General features: G+C 33.0%; 2 long non-coding RNA genes across 2 annotated transcripts in view; one reads left to right on the top strand and one right to left on the bottom strand.

Moving 5' to 3' along the window:
* The window catches only part of LOC124103579 (uncharacterized), a 56,209-nt gene that overhangs the window by 6,291 nt on the left and 30,435 nt on the right, over positions 1 to 19,483 (top strand). The gene's annotated exons all lie outside the window — the stretch shown is intronic.
* LOC131424763 (uncharacterized) overlaps positions 17,142 to 19,483 on the bottom strand; it is a 30,973-nt gene continuing 28,631 nt past the window's right edge. The window contains exon 2 of the long non-coding RNA XR_009228280.1: positions 17,142 to 17,401. This is a non-coding gene — a long non-coding RNA (uncharacterized LOC131424763). The remainder of the gene's footprint in view (positions 17,402 to 19,483) is intronic.

Here is a 19,483-nt window from a genome sequence, read left to right as displayed (position 1 = left end):
ATGGCAGTGGCTCCAGAGCTGAGGCAGGAGAATTGGGAGTTGAAAGACAGCCTTAGCAACTTAGGCCCTAAGCAACCCAGGGAGACGGGGTCTCTAAATAAAATGTAAGAAACGCTGGGCATGTGGCTTAGTAGATAGGAACTCCTGGGTTCAGTACCCTGTATCAAAAAAGAGAGAAAAGAAATAGCTAGTTAGTGACATATATTCATGTTTTATAAAGTTTGAAGTGATGAAAGTAACACTTAGCATTTCAGAGTTTTGGCCAAGATCTTTGACTTTGGAATTAAATTGATACCAAATTCCAATTATAACTCTTCTTTTTAAATATATTTTTTATAGTTACAGTTGGACACAGTACCTTTATTTTATTTATTTTTGTGCGGTGGTAAGGATTGTATCCAAGGCTAGGAGAGCACTCTACTGCTGAGCCACAACCCCAGCCCTCCAATTCTAACTTATAATAGCTATACGCCCCTTAAGAAAATTATGTAGTTTCTCTATGCCAAGATTTATTTGTGAGAATGATAATTAATATTTTGTAATAATTAAATGAAAACACAGCAAATATCTTTTGATGAATATTTACCTCTCAGTAGTTTAACTTGTTAGTATTTTAATTTTTGTGTTTGATATTTATAGGCATGCTATATATGAGGAATTTATGTCTTATGAATAACAAACATGCCTAAGGTCATGGAAATAATAAGAGAGGTGGTTCAAGTCTCTTGACATAAAATTATTGGTGGCAGTTCTATAACAGTGCTTTGATACGTCAATAGTTTGTAATGATATGTCAATAATTTGTAATCACCATTCCATTCTTTACCATTTGGCTAATTATTTATTGATTATTCAATAATTAGTGAACCAGTGTATTTTATAAATCTTTTCATACATGTGATTTATTTGCCAGATAACCAAGATAGGCCCATGATTATTTCAACAAAGTTCAGAAAACATTTAAACTCAGTTCAGATTTATTTTTAATATAGTGATTTTCTTTGATTCATTTCAGTAAATATTTTTTAGCATTTGTTTTACAAAACTATGCTGGGCTCAATAGGATATAAAAAAATGATAAAGACATTATTGAGTAATTCTAACACCGAGACAGACTGCACTAAAATGCTATAGCAGTATAAAGTACTAATGGAGTATTATAGAGGAATGAGAGAACAATTTGACTAGAAGGCTTCATAGAGGAGGCTGGATTTGAGTTCAGTCTTGAAGGAAGAGTAGCCCCTCAATAGCAAGCTTTGGAATAAGGATAAAATTACTAGCAGGATAAATTAATTAAATAAAAAACAGGTAGTAAAAGTGTATCATACATAGAATAATGATTTAAAATAATCTTAAAGATTCTAAAGGACTTTTCATAAATACTTAAATGTTTCCCAAAACATTGTTAGGCATAGAAACTAATTTTTAATTTTTTTCTTAAATATATTTCTCATATATTCCTACTAAAAATAGCAGTTCCCTTATTTATTGAAATTTTTGAAAAAAAATGAATTCAATCTTTTTGATAAAAACAAAATTCATGAATCTTATTAAAATGGCAGACATGTATCTCAAAGTACCTTGGAATTTATGGATTTGTAAATGACTAAGTAATCTTTGATGAATTTTTTGCTGCATTTTATTTAATCACCAAAGGTGGAAATTTGGGAGAGACTGAGCTGATAGTGTAAAAGCCTGTTCAGAAAAAAAAAATTAAATTTGAACCTGACCATCAAGGAACAAGGATTTTATAACAAATCCGTTGGGCCAGCTGTCCATCTAAACCAAGAAAGAGAGGCAGGAAGGATAGCCTACGAGTTAGCAGGTCTGAACTATTCCTTGTGGGAACTCAGTGTTGTTTCTCTAGTCAGGAGTAGAATTAGAAAAAGAATCTCTGCTATTTTGTTCAATTTCTAGTCATGCCTTATCTACTTTGTCATTTTTCAGCTATTCAGTGCTATACTGAGATAACTTTCCCTAACTCCACTGAAACTCTGCTTGTCAAAGTCACCAGTGACTATTTAGTTACAGAACTGGATTTTAGACTGTTCTAGGTACAAAATTATCATCTTGGTCATTTGCCAGGAATGAATAACATAAAAGTGTTGGTTGATCTAGTGACCCTTTTTCTCTTCTGTCTTTCCATGTGTCTCATTGTCTAATCTAGAAAGCTTGCCTGATAGTAGGGTGCCACATACTATACTTTTTTCATACCTAGTCTCTATTACATTGACATTATTGATTCTACAAAGAATTATCCAGCTCTACTGTCAGTAGGCACTAAGGTTCAAAATCCCTGACTTATGCTCATGTCTATAATAATAGTCTGTTCTATACGAAAAAATTTGTGTTTTTTTCGTAGTACATTTTGTTGGTATAGAAGATGTATCATATAATTTACAAATAGTGCTAAAATATAATATTCTTTACTATGAATTTATAGAGCAAATTGATTCTCATAGAATGCTTTCATTGATTTTTTCCTAAGTTCTTAATTCCTATCCAAGATACAGTTTCAGCTGATGAATGAGTATACCTCTGAAATATATATTATTTGATATTTTCATTTCTATCTATGAGTAAAAAAGTGAAAATAATAAATATGTTGAAACTTTATTTGTTCCTAAATGATTTTAGCAATGATTTTATCTGATGTGGGGAATCACAAATCAATCAAAGTGATGCCAAATTGTTGAGAGATCCTATGGTTAGGCTTCAATTAGATCAGCTATATTGATTTCCTGAGTGAACCAGTATAGAAAGAGCCAGGCTTCCAAATTTATTCTAAATTCAAGAAGGGATTGCAGAGCTGGAAACTGGAAGCAAAGGGAAGAATGTCTAAGGCTTCATAGGACCTAGTTTGAAGGGTGTAGGTATTCTTACTGTGGAAATAGACAGGGAAGTGTTCCCCTCATGAGCAAACTCCCAGGGGTAACTGGCACCCTGATTGCAATGCCCAGCAGTTTCCCTCTGAGGCTATTAAGATAACTATGCTGTGTACTACCTGGTTTCCATAGTAACGTCCTTGGGTGTGAGAAGCTCTGTGTTTGTATTAACCTGTACCTTATCTCAGTTAGCTAGCACTCAAGGTTAAAGGAATACTGGTTAGAGTGTAGTCAGGTGTGATGGGTAATATATAACCTTTTTTGAGTTAATAAACTCAGCAGGAAGGAGGAGCAGACACCACTTCTCCTTCACTTCTTCACTTCATTCCTCTACACTCCACCTCTGTCTGCCTACTTATACCTTGTGTCTGTGTCTGTGTCTGTTCTTTTGTGAGCCTCCTCACAGGCTTTCTCCACAGGTGTTCCTTCACAGAGGGGGGCAGTTCAATGGTAAAGTCAAAGGGCCTAAAATAATTTGTTTAAAATGTTGGAGAATCCAACTATTTAATAAGTGCTATTGAATCATTTACAAAAGCCTAGAACAAAGGGAAGTTTTGCAAAGAAGAAATTCTAAAATTCTGCAGTGTTCCTCCTTAAATTATTCCTGAGCTGCCCTAATTAATTTCAAACTTTGTAGCGGTGGTTGGTTATTTATGTTTGATTATATACTTTAAAATGCTCTCTATAAATATGGCATTTGCTGGTAAATGGATGGAACCGAGACCATCGTGCTAAGTAAAATAAGCCAATACCCCCCAAAACAGAAGCCCTATGTTCTCTCTGATATGTGGATACTCACTCAAAATAGACCAGGGGGAAAGGGGGGAGTGAAGGCTCACCAGATTGGACAAGAGGGAGTAAGGGGAAGGAGAGGGGATGTGATAGGGAAAGAAAGTGGAATGAACCAGACATAACATTCCCATGTTCATATTTGAATACATGACCAGTGTAACTCCATGTATGTACAACCACAAGAATAAAAAATTATACTACATATATGTATGATACGTCAAAATATACTGTCATGTATAACTAAAAAGAACAAATAAAAGTATTTGAAGTGGGGTAGCCTCTGGGGGTAGGGAACTGGATGCCTGAGTAATAGTGATTTTATTTTATTATATATGCTTGTTTATCTTTTATAATTTGAACCATGAGAATGTCTTGCTGACTCATCAAAAATAAAAGTATCAAAAATCTCTGAAAAAATATATAAATAAAATGTTCTCTATTTTTCTATTTTTAATTGGTTCATTATAGTTGTACATACTGGTACATATTCTTTTTAATTTTTTTATTTTTAGTTATACATGACAGTAGAATGTATTTTGACATACATACATGTAGTATAACTTTTCATTCTTGTGGTTGTATATGACATGGAGTTACACTGGTCCTGTATTCATATATGAGCATAGGAATGTTATGTCCCATTAATTCTATTGTCTTTCTCATTCCCATTTCCCAGCCCCATACCCCATGTCCAATCTGGTGAACTTCCATTTCTCCCTTCCCCCAACCTATTGTGACTCAACATCCACATATCAGAATATTTGACCTCTGGTTTTTTGGGGGGATTGGCTTATTTCACTTAGCCTGATAGTCTCTAATTCCATCCATTTGCCAGCAAATGCCTTAATTTCATTCTTCTTTATGGCATACACCACATTTTCTTTATCCATTCATCTGTTAAAGGGCATATGGGTTGGTTCCATAGTTAGCTATTATGAATTGATCTGTTATAAACATTGATATGGCTGCATCATTGTAAGTATGCTGATTTTAAGTCCTTTGGGTATATGCTGAGGAGTAAGATAACTGGATCAAATGGTGAACCAATTCCAAGTTTTCTGAGGAATCTCTATACTGCTTTTCAGAGTGATTATGCCACTTTGCAGTTCTATCAGAAATGTATGTGTACCTTTTGTCCCACATCCTTGCCAACATTTATTACTTATATTCTTGATAACTATTATTCTGACTGGAGTGAGATGAAATCTCAGTATAGTTTTAAATTTGCATTTCTCTAATTGCTAGTGATGTTGAACATTTTTCCATATATTTGTTGATCAATTATATTTTTCCTTCTGTGAAGTATGTGTTCAATTCCTTTTCCCATTCATTGATTGGGTTATTTATTTTTTGGTGTTAAGTGTTTTGCGTTATATAAATAACTGTTATATAAATATCCTGGAGATTAATTCTCTATCTGAGGTTCAGGTGGCAAAGATTTTATCCCATTCTGTAGGCTCTCTCTTTATGTTCTTGGTTGTTTCTTTTGGTGTGAATAAGCTTTTTTTTTTTTTGATACCATCTCATTTATTGATTCTTGATTTTACTTCTGGTGCTTTAGGAGTCTTGTTGAGGAATTCATCTCCTAAGCCAACATGATGGAGATTTGGGCCTGCTTTTTCTTCTAGTAGGTACAGGGTCTGTGTTTTAATGTCTAGGTCCTTGGTCCACTTTGAACTCAGTTTTGTGCAGGGTAAGAGATAGAGTCTAATTTCATTTTGCTACATATGGGTTTCCAGAGGCTATCTTTTCACCAATGTATGTTTATGTTGTATACTCTTATATGCACACAATATAAGAATATAATTTGGCCAATATAATTCTACAGTATTTCCCCATTCTTTCTTCTTCTCCCTCCCCATTGCCCCATTCTGTACTCTACTTATTTTCATGAGATTCCTCTACCACCTTTCTTTTCCTTTTTCTTCCCCAGATTCCACATGAGAGAAAACATATAACACTTGACCTTCTGAATTTGATTTCTTTCACTTAACATAATGTTCTCAAGTTCCATCCATGTTCCTGCAAATGACATAATTTCATTCTTATTTGTGACAGAATAAAATTAAATTCTGTATGTATACCACATTTTCTTTATTCTTTAATCTATTGATACCTAAGGTGGTTTCATAGTTTGGCTACTGTTAATTATGCTGTTATAACATGGGCATGCATGAATAGTATCCTGACTTTAATTCTTCAAGATAAGTACCAAAGAATAGTATAGCTGGGTAATATGGTGGTTCTATTCCTAGTCTTTTGAGGAGCCTCCATATTGATTCCTGTAGTGGTTGTACTAATTTATATCTCCACCAATGGTGTAGAAGTGTTTCTTTTTTTCACATCCTCTCCAGCAAAATGCTCTATATATTTTTAGCAGAATGGAAATCAGTTTTAAATGGAGTTGATACAATATTTATTATTTGGTTGATATAGGAGACAATTTTTTTTTTTTTTTAATTTTTTATTGTGGGTTGTTCAAAACATTACAAATTTCTTGACATATCATATTCCACACTTTGATTCTAGCGGGTTATGAACTCCCACCTTCACCCCATACACAGATTGCAGATTCACATCAGTTACACATCCATTGATTTACAAATTGCCATACTAGTGTCTGTTGTGCTCCGCTGCCTTTCCGAGACAATTTAATAATGCATAAATTAAGCAATCATAATTTTCTTGTAAGAAATCCTAGCTGGAAGGATAATAATTGCTTGATAACAGTATATATTTCTCATGACACCAAGTTCCTTCTTTATTTTCAACATTAATGCAGCCCCATTAATACAGGCTTCAAGTGAACTATAAGTGAATGAAGCTGCTAAAATTCCATCTTAGAATTGCCTTGATTATTAATATCTTGTCTATAGTTAAAAAATAATTATACATATTTTAGCATACATTCTGGCATTACCATAAAAAGACTAATAAATAAATTGCAACAAAATAAAATAAAAGCCCTGAAAATTGGATGCAAGGGAGCAATTGAATGAATAAGCTTCATTTCAGTGAAAATAGCAATGTTGAACAGGTGAAACAAAACTAAATAGAAATCATGAAAAATTTTTTTGTACTGGCGATTGAACTCAGCACTCAATCTCTGAGTCACATTTCCAACCCTATTTTGTATTTTATTTAAAGAAAGGGTCTTACTGAGTTGTGTGGCACTTTTTGCTGAGTCTGGCTCTGAACTCATAATCCTCCTCTCTCAGCCTCCAGAGCCACTGGGATTAAAGGTATGTTCCACTGCACCCGGCTTAAAATATGTTTTGATTATATTTTACAGTGTAACATTAAATTGTTTTCATGTCCACCCATTCTACATTTCTGTATCTAAGTAGTAGTAGGAAAAATTGACCATGAACTAGTTGAGATGATGAATTAATATCTATAATAATTTGGGGTCAGACAAAAGAAACTCAAAGCTATATTTTTACATTTTAATTTTACATTATTTATAATAGAGATTTTTTGCAAGATATCTTCCCTAATTTGAAGAAACCTATCTTTCCCTTTGAAATAAGTGGAACATTATTTTTCAGTTTTTAGAGTGTGAACTTCTAATATCCATATTATCATATTTAACATGAGAAAACCTCATTATTACTCTTTTTGAATTTAGGAGTTAATATAAATGTTGTGGTTCCATATTCTTAGTGAAAAATTATCTCTACATAGGTCCACTAATCAGAGAAATTATTACCTCAAGGTATTAGAATATAATACCAAATATAAAAATGCAATTATGAAATAATTTGTAACTTTGAAAAAGGAAAATATTTCCTATGATCATGTATATTTACTATATTTACTAGGGTTTGAGTCCATTTTTCTTTTGCTTTATATTGATATTTTCTTAATGGTATAGCTACTAGTACCAAATCCAAAGAAATAAGGTTACCCCTGCTGGTAGAATAAAGGAACTGTGAGAGTTACTAGGTTTATGTATGTAAAAATATTAGAATCACTTCTGCATGGGCTCTCTCTTGTCCAGTGAGGAGGTCCACGGAACAGAGTAAAGGACAGTGTGGCTGTGGAGTCACGAATCAAGACCTCCAGAGACCAAGCTGGAAGTAGGTCTGATTTTATTGCATAGTTATTTTATACACACACACACACACACACACACACACGCACACATGCACACTCAGGCAGTAGTAATTAAGCAGATTATAGGCAGCCACCAAAACAATTTCTTGCCAACTGTCCTTGCAGCAACCAATCAAGGAGCAGCCATGGAGCAAGTGCTATGACTGCAACACGTAGTTCTATGCCCAGGGCTATGCCTACGGGGTGAGTGGGTTGCCACTCATGCATCTAGCACAAGGAGAGTAGTTTGTCACTCAGGTGCCCTTAATGTATGCCACCTATGCAGTACCCCATGCACTTGTTCCCACAACTTCAAGCTTTGTTGGACTCCACTCTGTTGTTATGCTAAAAGCTATGTTTCCAGTTTTGTGGATACCATGAATTACTAGGCTTTTACAATAGTAACCAGTTTATAATTATAGTGTTATAGCTCTTAAAAGTATTATTAAGTGAAAAAATATTGAAATAATAATCAAAACTACACTTTCCTAGCTACTTTTACATTTCAGCTGATATTGAGTGTGTTACTTTTTTTTAAGTAAGAAAGTAGTATAATATATTCCTGGTATAAATCTTTCTTGATTTCCATGCTTCTCTCCTTCTCTTTTTCATTACTTTAATGTAATGTAGATATGCAAGGAATGATCAGATTTTTGTTCAATATGTAAAACTGCTAAAATGTATTTCATACCCCAATAATATAATCTAGAGTTTTACTAGACAAGTTTACACAGATATTCCTCCTCGTGTCATAAAGGCAATTTGCATTATCTCCCCTATTCTAAGCCCTCTCAATTCCTATTACTTCTGTAGTGATTGACTTCAAGATTATTCCACAAACCTGATAGTGATGTGAATTTTTCCCCTTTATCTCAGCTTTCACACCAATTACTTAAGACTTAGTCATATTTCCTAAACATATCTCATATCTCTTCAGGCCACTCTATCCCTCCTGCCATGTTTCTGTCTGAGCTGTTCATCATCTTTCACTTGCCCTTGGGATGATCTTGTTCGCTGGCCTTTCTGCTTATAAAATGGAACCAGGAAATTCAAGATAAATGCTATTATCAAGAGTAATTGCTGTATCATATGTGATCATATTACATTCCTTAAAGAATTCGTCAACAGTTTCCCACTGCTTACAAGATAAATTTTAAACCCCTTTATTGTAACACCTTCCTTCCCCATATAGCATCATCTATTCCCAGCCTTCCATTTTTATCTTATTTGAATTTATTTTTTAATTGATATATAGAAGATAAAAGTTGTACATATTAGGGCTGGGGTTGTAGCTCAGTGGTGGAGTGCTTGCCTCACATGTGTGAGGCAATGGGTTCAATCCTCAGCGCCACATAAAATAAATAAATAAATAATAAGGGTATTGTGTCCATCTACAACTAAAAAAAAGTTGTACAGATTAATGTGATACCATGATATATGACATACATGTATACATTGGATAATGTTTAAATCAGCTTAAACATATTTATCTCCTTAGGCATTGGTCATTTCTTTATCATGAAGCCTTTCAAAATCCTTGCTTCTAGCTTTCTAAAATGTACAGTACATTTTGTTATGTATAGTTTCCTTACTGTGGAACAGTATACCAGGGCTTCTTGCTCCTGTTACTTAGTACTCATCAATCATCCTTTTTTCATCTTTCCCTCATTCTTGCATTTTATTCCTTAATGTTGAGAACCTACTAGTTGGAAAGCCCTTTCCCTGTCTGATAAATATTTACTCTTTGACCTGCTTCTGTCAAGATTCTCCTCTTTCCTTTCATCATTCAGACCTTTATCACCCCATATGGTCTATGAGACCCCTGGGACTATTCTCATCAGAACTTTTATGTCTATTTATTTTATTTTTTCACAGGAAGTCCAGGACTCTTATACATATATAGCTTGTATATAACTGTATCTGACTCCATTTTACACCTTTATGCCCAGTTTTGTTCCCTAAACTCTTCAAGTACACTCACGGGAATTTGTGATTTGTACTTAATTTATATCTTCAAACATTTTAATAAAAGCATTTCCATTATCTTTGTGCTCTAACCAAATGGAAGTACCCTTATCACGCTATTGTTCATATTGCTTTTTCAGAAAGTCATTATTTTTTCTCCCATGGTCCTTATGCTCCTGAGACTGGAATTGAAATAAATGTCATTTTTGTTTCCTTGTTCTGTCAACATTCTCCCTCTCTCCTTCTAAAAGTATCTGGCATTGAAGATTCTGACACCAGTTTCTGTCACTTCTTATTCTGTTTTTTTTTTTTTTTTTTTATGATGGTGCTGGGTATTGAACCCAGGGCTTTGTGCATGTTAGCCAAGCACTCTATTAACTGTGCTATTTCCCCAGCCCCCACTTCTTATTATTGATTCTTTTAATTGAACCATGGTCAGACTCTCAACTCTTGAATATAAATGTCACTTATTGTTACTATCTCTACTACAATAAGTATAAAATTTCATTATTTTAATATTCATATGGATTTAAGTAAAGAAACCTTACAGTTCCCTGGCTTGTTTTCTCAAGTCCTTAGTTTTCCTCCATATACTATATATTTTCACTCTCCCACAGCCAACTGATCTTCATATTTTTTCTTATTCATAATTTTGTTTTAAAATGTTTTCCAACATACATAAACATTTTTATAATTTTTAGAGATAAGCATAAGTATATCTACCATATGGATTCTATCAATATTTTCATTATATGTGCTTTACTACATTATCTGTCCACTATCAAACCACCTACATTTCTATCTATTGTCCATTTGTCTCTTTATCATCAATCCATCTTATCTTGAGTGCATTTCAAAGTAGATTCAGACATCAGTAAGCTTTTCCTTTTATATCTCTGAATGAACAAAATAAAGTACATGGGTTAATACTTGATCATAATAATAGAAATTCACTCTGATATATAAAAACATATAATTGTATTTCATGTCATTATAAGCTTTTATTTATATGTACAATTATATGAATATTATAATATGTATTCTCTCTAAGTATACACACACATCCCTACACACATGTATACATATATAACTATTTTGTATGCCTAACTTACCACTGGAGTATGGTCCTCATGAAGGTGTATACAATGCTCCACTTGTATTTGTATACCCAGTGGCTAGCCTAGGAGCTTGTAGTAGAGAATAAATAAATGCTAATTGAATGAATGTGGGGATCTTCTCATAATAGCATTAATCTAGTTAATTCAGATTATAGAATCATTCCCACTAGATCACTCAAATCCAAAATTAAGTTACTTCCACAAATCATAGAGAGAATAGTGTCAGGGTATCTTTATACTTAGATTGAGTTTATAGACAAGGCAGTCTTTTCCTGAGATCTTTTCTTATATTTTACTATATTCTAAAGAAGTTTAAAAATATTGGAATTTCCTACATCAGCAGAAAGCATAATGCTTAATTGCTTCTTTAGAAGAGCAAAGACTATTTTGGTAGTCACATTTATTTTCTATTATGATTAAATATATAATATTGTTATTATGTTCTATATTATTATTACTTTAGCATGCTGAGAATAATCTTGGTTATAGTCTCTTAATACAAAATTACTTTTAGATGATGTTGTACCCTTGAACTTAGATAAACAAACTGTATTGTATATTGTAGAGAGATACCAATAAGGAATAAAATGTACATATCAAATCCTGTTAGGTTAAATGGATCAGATATTTAATAAACTGATGTGACCCAACATAGCTTTTAGACATGTGTGTTGATTTCCCCATGGTTGCCTATAGTATAAGTGGTATGGGTACCATCATGTTAATAAGAAAATTAGGACTGTGAAATATCCATTCTTCCAATGATACAATTGGATGTCTTATCCCTTCTGCTGATATGCAGTATACTTTCTGAACAGATACAAAGAAAGGAGATGCTTTAATGGAATGACACCATTCTAAACAAGAAGTATGTGTCACAAATAGGAAACTTATATGATAACACCTTTTAAGAAATGTGATCATTAACCATCTGTTTCATAATCAGCTTGTGAAGTACACCTGGTATTGCAATATTGCCTCTCCAAATTGTTTATACATGCATTTTAAAAACATAAAGTGAATATAATTAGTGTATGGATTGAGAGACTAAATGTCCAGATGGTTTCCTTTAATACTTTTTCAGTTTCATCATTATATTTCTTAAGCTTTCTCAGTAAGCTTGTATAACTGTGATCATTAAAGAGTATGTTAATTAAATGAGAGTTCGAAGAACCCAGGTAAGTGGTGGTCATCAGTTTGGTTTTGTAAGTTTACTATAATTTCGTTGCTACTGAGTCACTCCTTTCTATTAAAATGAAAGAAAATGGAACATCACTAGAATTCTTATTTTAATCTTGAAGTGTATAGTTTGTTCATTGAGGTAAAATAGCAAAGCTTAAACTGGTGAATTGATGTAAAAATTTAGGTAAAAATTTAGTCTATATTTAGAAGCATCCTTATTTTTTATTGTCATGGACATCTCCTGTCAGCATTTTTACTCCTTTTTGTCCTGCTATTTTTGTTGTTCTAAGGAGAGACAGACTGTTTCCATTGGAGTCTTCTAATAATACTTAAAACCAACATTTATATGTTTATTGTCTTATTGGTTGTTGTTGACAATATGGGCAGACATCCAGGATTCATAGTAGGGGTGTAATACTCTAGTATTCTAATAATTTTTGGAGAAATTTAGTGATATGTATTAAAATGTGCAATGTTATACCTTTTGTTTCAGCATGTTTGTCAAGAACGACTTTGTTTCTAGATACACTTTATAAGGGTATGCACACACACATATTCAGATATGTGTAGGTAATCTATTCTATCTGATTTGTTTTCAAATTGTGAAAAACTGTAAATAATTTTGCCTAAAAAAGGACAAGTTAAAAAAATTGTTTCTCTTATGCTCATCTTTTTTATAAAAGGAACCCAAACTACATAATGCTTATAATTGCCTAAATAAAAAATTTGCACTGATAGCAGGGAATTTTAATAGTCATCCCTAAGGATGGATTAGATTAATATCATAGCCTCAAATACTAGATTTTAATAGAATTGTATGAATTTACTATTCCCCAAATATAGAATACATAAAATAACACAAAAGTATTTCTCAAAATTCTTTTTTAGACCTTGGAGTAAATCTTAATAAATATAAAAAATTGTTAACCTGGAGTAAAACACATTTTCTGATCACAATGTTATTATATGTCAATCGTCAAAAAAATCATACAACTAGAAAAATGCATCACTAAGTCTTTTGTGTTCAAAAGGAATTTTTTATAAATACAAATTGTTCATGATTTGAATAATTGTACTTGCCTCATTTATCAAAACATGTAGTTGTGGCTAAAGCAGAATGCTCAAAATGTTTATGACAAATATAAACAAGAAGTATTGAAGGAAAAATGAAATAGACTTTAACTCAGTAGACTAAAAATGAATGCAAGGAAATAGACTTCTACCCAAATTAGGAGGAATTTATAACTAAACTTTATTTAACAAAAAATAAAAAATATTTAAAATACAAATAAAGATCACAGAAGATTTCATTATAAATTCTATTATTATTTCCTTGAACATAATTAAAAGAATCTTTGATAATGATTGAGAAGAAAGCAGAAAACGCAAATAACTTCTTCAGTAGTCTATGTATGTACATTAAAGATTAATATATAACATTAGGCAATATAGATACAGAGGTGATTCAAATTTATCTAAACACTTTATTACATCTAGACGAAATGGCAAATTTCTGTGCTTATGTAATTGTTCAAAATTATGTAAGAAGGAAAATGTATAGATTAATGAACTGTTAATATGTATGGGAGAGTTCATCAGGATAGGAAGATATAATTAATCACTTTCCTTTACCTCAATAATTATTTAAAAAATGATAAATAGAGATTTTAGGGTGTGGCTCAATGGAAAAGTGCTTAGTGTCTGTCTTAACATGTGTAAGGCTTTGGGTTGTATTCCCTGCCCTACCAAAAAAAAAAAAAAAAAATGAATGAAAGGGAGAGATAAGGAAAAGATTGTTAAAATGGTAGATTAGAAAAGGTTGCTTTCCTGATTGTTCCATGGCATGAAACTGAGAATTCAGACATGAGTTTCTCAGCAAGATGAAAAGGGGGAAATTTCTGAGAAATAATTCTGGACATTCAAACCAGAGTGGGGACTTATGTGATTGGCTATAACAAAATAAAGAAGAAACCCCAGTACTGCTACTGCAGGTAGTGGCACAAGCAGATGCAATCTCCTCTGTTCTAAAATAGTGCAGAGACACAGCAATCAAAGGAACCTGTATTTTTAGGAGGTGTGAGGGCTGTCTGCATATGGAGAGATCAGAGATCTGACACTGCCCGCCTAAGTTGAAAGGTGTCATGCACAATATTCTTAATAGAGAAAGAAGCCTCTTGTCTCCTGGCTGCCAGGGAAATCAGAGGAAGGAACCATTTTACAGCTCTAGCATGAGGGACTAGCTGCTGGGGGAATTGAATACTGACAACTGTGCCCAACTCGAAATAAAGGTCTGGCAACCCACATTGCAATGCAGAGTTGTGCCTAACTGACTAGGAGAACAATCAAACATGGAAAGGAGTTTAAATAAGGAATACTGGTTGGGGAAACACACCCAGCTTCCCTCCTCCCCCTCTAGACTAGCTGCTTGAAAGATCAGCTGGGAGAGACAGGCCCACTCATACCTGTTTCTTTTTTTGCAGTCCTAGCATTTTTTGAAGGCAGTTTTTTTATATCAATATTTTGAGGACTAAGATGTTTGATTAGACTATATCATGTTTGTTCTTGTACATTTTTATTTTTTTTTACCAATTTGTAAATTTCTAATTTACACACTTTTTTCTCTCACTTATCTGTTTCTCTTGATTCTCTTTCTTTTCCTATTCTAAAAGCCTATCTTCATTGTAATCTCATTTAGTCTTCCTTTATTTTTTACTTCTACTTTCTGTTCTCTTTCCTGATAATCATCACATTTTCCATCACTTTTTTTCTATACTTGCTCACCACTGAAAACTGTAAACATTTATGTAAACTTACTTTTTTTTTTACCATGGGCAATAATTGATAATATCATTTCTGTTTAATGTGCCAATTAACAGATGCCAAATCAGAAATTATTGATGTAATGCTGTAAATTGTTTGCATTGGTTGTTATTATTGTCTGTCTCCCTCCAAACTGTGATTTAGTGGAAAGTTTCAGGGACACTATAAGTCCACAGGGTAGAAATTCTGCTGCCTCAAAACCATACTGAAAAGTGGGAAGACCCACAAACACCATGAAAAAGTGAGGGAAGAAATCACCACCAACAAACCAAAATAATTCAGTAACAGAATCCATCATCTCCAGAATAGAAGAAATTTCAGAGAAATTGTTTAGAACATTCATAGTTAAATTGATCTGCAATGTAAAAGATGATGTAAGCAGTGACTTTAGGGAAAATACAGGAAATGCACGATCACTTTAATAAAGGGAGATTCTGAAGAAAAAAAAAACACTTGAAAAAAAAGAATCAATAAACCAAATCAAAAATTCACTGGAAAGTATCAATAGCAGACTATACCAGAGTTTCAGGTAATGAAGACAAAATGATCTTGAAAATAAAGTTTGCCATGTTTCACTCATGTACTGAGTTGTGTTCTGTAATGATGGGTAGAGTAAATTAATGGAGAAAGTGGCTTTAAATATAATCTACTCCTGGAGGAGAGCAAATTTATAGTAGTGCTGGCTTTGATCCTCTGCCCTGAACTCTATACTCATATATTTAACAATCTTAGCTATATCTCTGCTTGAGTACCTAATAAATGTATCAAGCTTATATTTAAAAGAGAACTCTTGGTTTCCCTTACATCCTGCTCTACTCCCTCTTGTCTCAAGCTCTGTGAATGCCTCTGATATACATCTAATTTTTAAGCCTTGCTCTTGGGAGGCATCCTTACTTCATATATTCCCTTCAAATACTCTGCCCAATGTGTGAATTCTGGAGCAAGTCTACAACTGCAACTTGAATCTGAAGAGTTCTCTCTCTATTACAGCTATCTCAATAACATTCAATCTCATTTGAACGTAGCAAAACTTCTTGTTCCTATCATGGCCTCTCAAGTCCATTTCCATATAAAAATTTAAATAATCTTTTAAAAATATAAACATTTCTTGCATTGTTCCAGATACTGAAGACCAATGATAAACAGGACAAGGGCGATCTCACTTGAAGGAGCTAACGTTTTAATAAAGTTAGAAAAATTGAACAAATGCAATAACTGAAATGAGATCTTTCATAAGAAATTTTTCTGTTGTCTTGTATCCTGTTATACTCCTATTTAATTTTTTTTTCTTTTCCTTTACATTTTTCTCTCTGAGAGAAAATACAAAATACTAATCATGACACATTAGCTATTGCTTAAGAATACCCAAAGACTAAAAATCAGTCAGGGTTCTTGTTTTCAAATGGCAGAAACCAAGTCTTACTAATTCCAACACCAATCTTAAAGAGAGTACTCACATCTCCTACTCCTTGGTACTCATGCCTTTGTGCAGTCAATTTCTATACTGAATTCAGCTGATCTATACAACCAGTAAAGGTTTGTTGAGTTGATAAGATACAACTTCTGAGGCTGGATCACAGAAGATGTTGTGTAAGGAAACAAAAAGGAGATAGAAGCAAGATGCAGAGGCAAAATGGCTGCTTGTCTTAAGCTGCTGTCTTTATACCATTAGATTATATTAGGTCACTGGCACCATTAGTATATTAATGTTTATTATATCATTAAGTAGAGTGCATTAAGTTATCATGTAAGATGTTCTTGTTAATAATCAGATACGTGTTCTGGACAACCATGCATTAGTTATCTTAATAGTTTCTGGGAAAAACTACAAAATTTTCCAGCCGTGGAAAACAAGACACCTATTATTCCTCAGGAGTTTGATCACCAGATAAACTCACTGCCTTGTACATTTCTACAGTCAGAGCCCTTACAATGATGACATTTCCATGTTGCTCTTCTTAGATCACTTTATTGTGAAGGAAGACATCTGCCATTCCATGACATGCAGATCGACCCTCAAGCAGCCTCAAGGAGAGGTCTGTGTGGCAAAGAATTTGTCAAAGATATTTAGATACCCAGGTATCATGATAACCATGACAATCAGTATCTGGAAGCAGATCTTCCAACTCTGTCAAGTTTTCAGATGAGTAAATATATGGTTTCTGTGATGAATGCAACTTTGTATGTAACTCTGAAAGCTATTTATTTAAGTGGTTTTCAAATTCCTGACACACACACACACACATAAATACACACAAACACTCAAAAAATAAATAAAATATGGTAGACAATTAAAATTTATTTTAGTTTTAGTTGGTGAGGTTGGAAATAATTTGTTATGCAACAATAGATAACAAATATTTTAATATAAATAGAAAATAATTTTATAGAAAAATATTGATACTTCAAAGAATTTCGGGTGAATTTTGAAAATTCCAAGTTCCAGGTTCAGGATTACTCGTCCAGGAGCCATATCATAGTCACACTGCAGAACTGGTCCACTGAGGATATTATCATGGCATTTGATGTCAATCATTGACATATCTGTCCAAGGAAACATGTGGAGTCATCAATGCTACTCTTCCTCAGGAACTTAGTCTCTCTACCACCACATTCATTATGTTAGAAAACTTCTTATATTTACTTTGACTCTTTCATGACTTTAATAGAAGCTGGAAAAATTTCAGTGTCTAGGGTATGAGTGCAGACTTTTCCTTAAGGTTCTAAGATGGTAAAAGTCACTCTCCATATAAAAGATGGTAAGATACTGGATAGACAGAATACACAGTAAATAATGTCATCTCATTGAAATGAGAATAGCATTCAAATGCTTTATGATATAGTTCATAAGACATTATATAATTGAACTGTGGTCTTTTTTTCCTAACTTTATCTTATATCATCTTTTCCCATACTCATTCTGTTCCATATTGAAATTCTATCTCTGTAACATATGAAACTGGTTTTCACTCCTGTAACTCTGCATTTACTATTATCTACATAAGCTGTGTTCTTTACTAATGCCCTTATTTCACTAGCTGGAGTCTTTTCCATCAGTCCCCAGATTCCATGTTGCCTTCTCAGAGAGGTATGTTCTCATCATCATGGTTAAGTTGTGACCAACCCTCCCATTCTGTCTTTAAATATTCTCATTTAGTTTTTTCATTTTCTGAAATTATTGTGTCATTACCCTGTGTTTTTTTTCATGAAAACTAAATGTTGTCAAATAATGACAAATAGTAGACTCTCATTTTCATAGGCTGGAAAACTTAAGATTGTTTAAATGTCCATACTAACCAAAGCAATTTACAGACTCAATATAATCCCCATCAAAACACTAATGACATTCTTTGTAGAATTAGGAAAAAAAAATATAAAATTCATACGGAAGCACAAAAACCCCTAAATAGATGAAGCAATATTGAGGAAAAAAATCTAGTTCTATCATACTCTCTCACTTCAAAACATATTACAGAGCCACAGTATTCAAAAAAGCATGGTTTTGGCATAAAATCAGATACATAGATCAATGGAACAGAATAGAGGAACTGGAAATAACCCCATGCATTTTTAGCTAATTAGTTCTAAGAAAATGTCTCCAAAACACACATTAGAGTAAGAACAGAGTCTTCAATAAACAGTGCTGGGAAAACTATACGTGCACATCCTGAAGACTGAAACTTAACCTCTGAGGCTCACTGTGTGCAAAGATCAATTCAAAGTAAATCAGAGACCCACATGTAAGACCTGAAAGTTTGAATCTATCACAAGAAAACCAGTAAAAAGTTCAAGATATTGGCACAGGCAAAGATTTTTTTTTTTTGAATAACATTCCAAAGCACAGGAAACAGAAGCAAAAACTGTCAAATGTGATTATATCAAACTAAGAAGCTTCTGCACAGAGAAGGAAATGAGAGTGTGAACAGACAAAGTGGAATGTGGAACAAAAGCTTTGCAAGTAATTCATCTGGCAAAGGATTAATATCCAGAATATATATAAGGAACTTTAAAGACAGTTAAAAATTCCAAATTATAGAATTGACAAATGGGCTAAGGATATGAATAGATATTTCTTAAAAGAAGAAATGCAAATGGTCGGTGAACTTATAAAAGGTGCTCAGCTTTACCCATCCAGGAAATGCAAGTGAAAAATACCATTTCACCCTAGTTAGAATAGCTATAATCGAAAAGACAAAATAACAAATGTTGATGAAGAAAAGGGAATGCTCACATACTGGTGGTGGAATCTAAATTAGTATAGCCACTATAGAAGACAGTATGAAGTTTCATTAAGAAACCAAAAATAGATCTACCATGTGATGCAGCTATCCCCTTTCAGGATATATATCCAAGGAATGGGCTCAGCATCTTAAAGACACACATGTATGTCAATACTTATTGCTGCACTAAGATGTGAAAACAAATGCTCATCAAATGATTAACTGATAAAAATGTGTTATATATGCAAAATTGAATATCATTTGACCATAAAAGAATGCTATTTTATCATTTGCAGAAAATGCATATAATTGGAATACATTAAGTGAAATTAGTTAGATGCAGAAAGACAGATTCTTCATTTTCTCTCTCAGATGTTTTAAAAGTCTACTGAAATGTATAATAGTA

Source organism: Marmota monax, unplaced genomic scaffold (assembly GCF_021218885.2).
Source record: "Marmota monax isolate L192 unplaced genomic scaffold, Marmota_monax_Labrador192_F-V1.1 WCK01_AAM20220418_F8-fsc00006, whole genome shotgun sequence".
Taxonomy (NCBI): domain Eukaryota; kingdom Metazoa; phylum Chordata; class Mammalia; order Rodentia; family Sciuridae; genus Marmota; species Marmota monax.
This window is presented reverse-complemented; position numbering and strand designations above follow the sequence as displayed.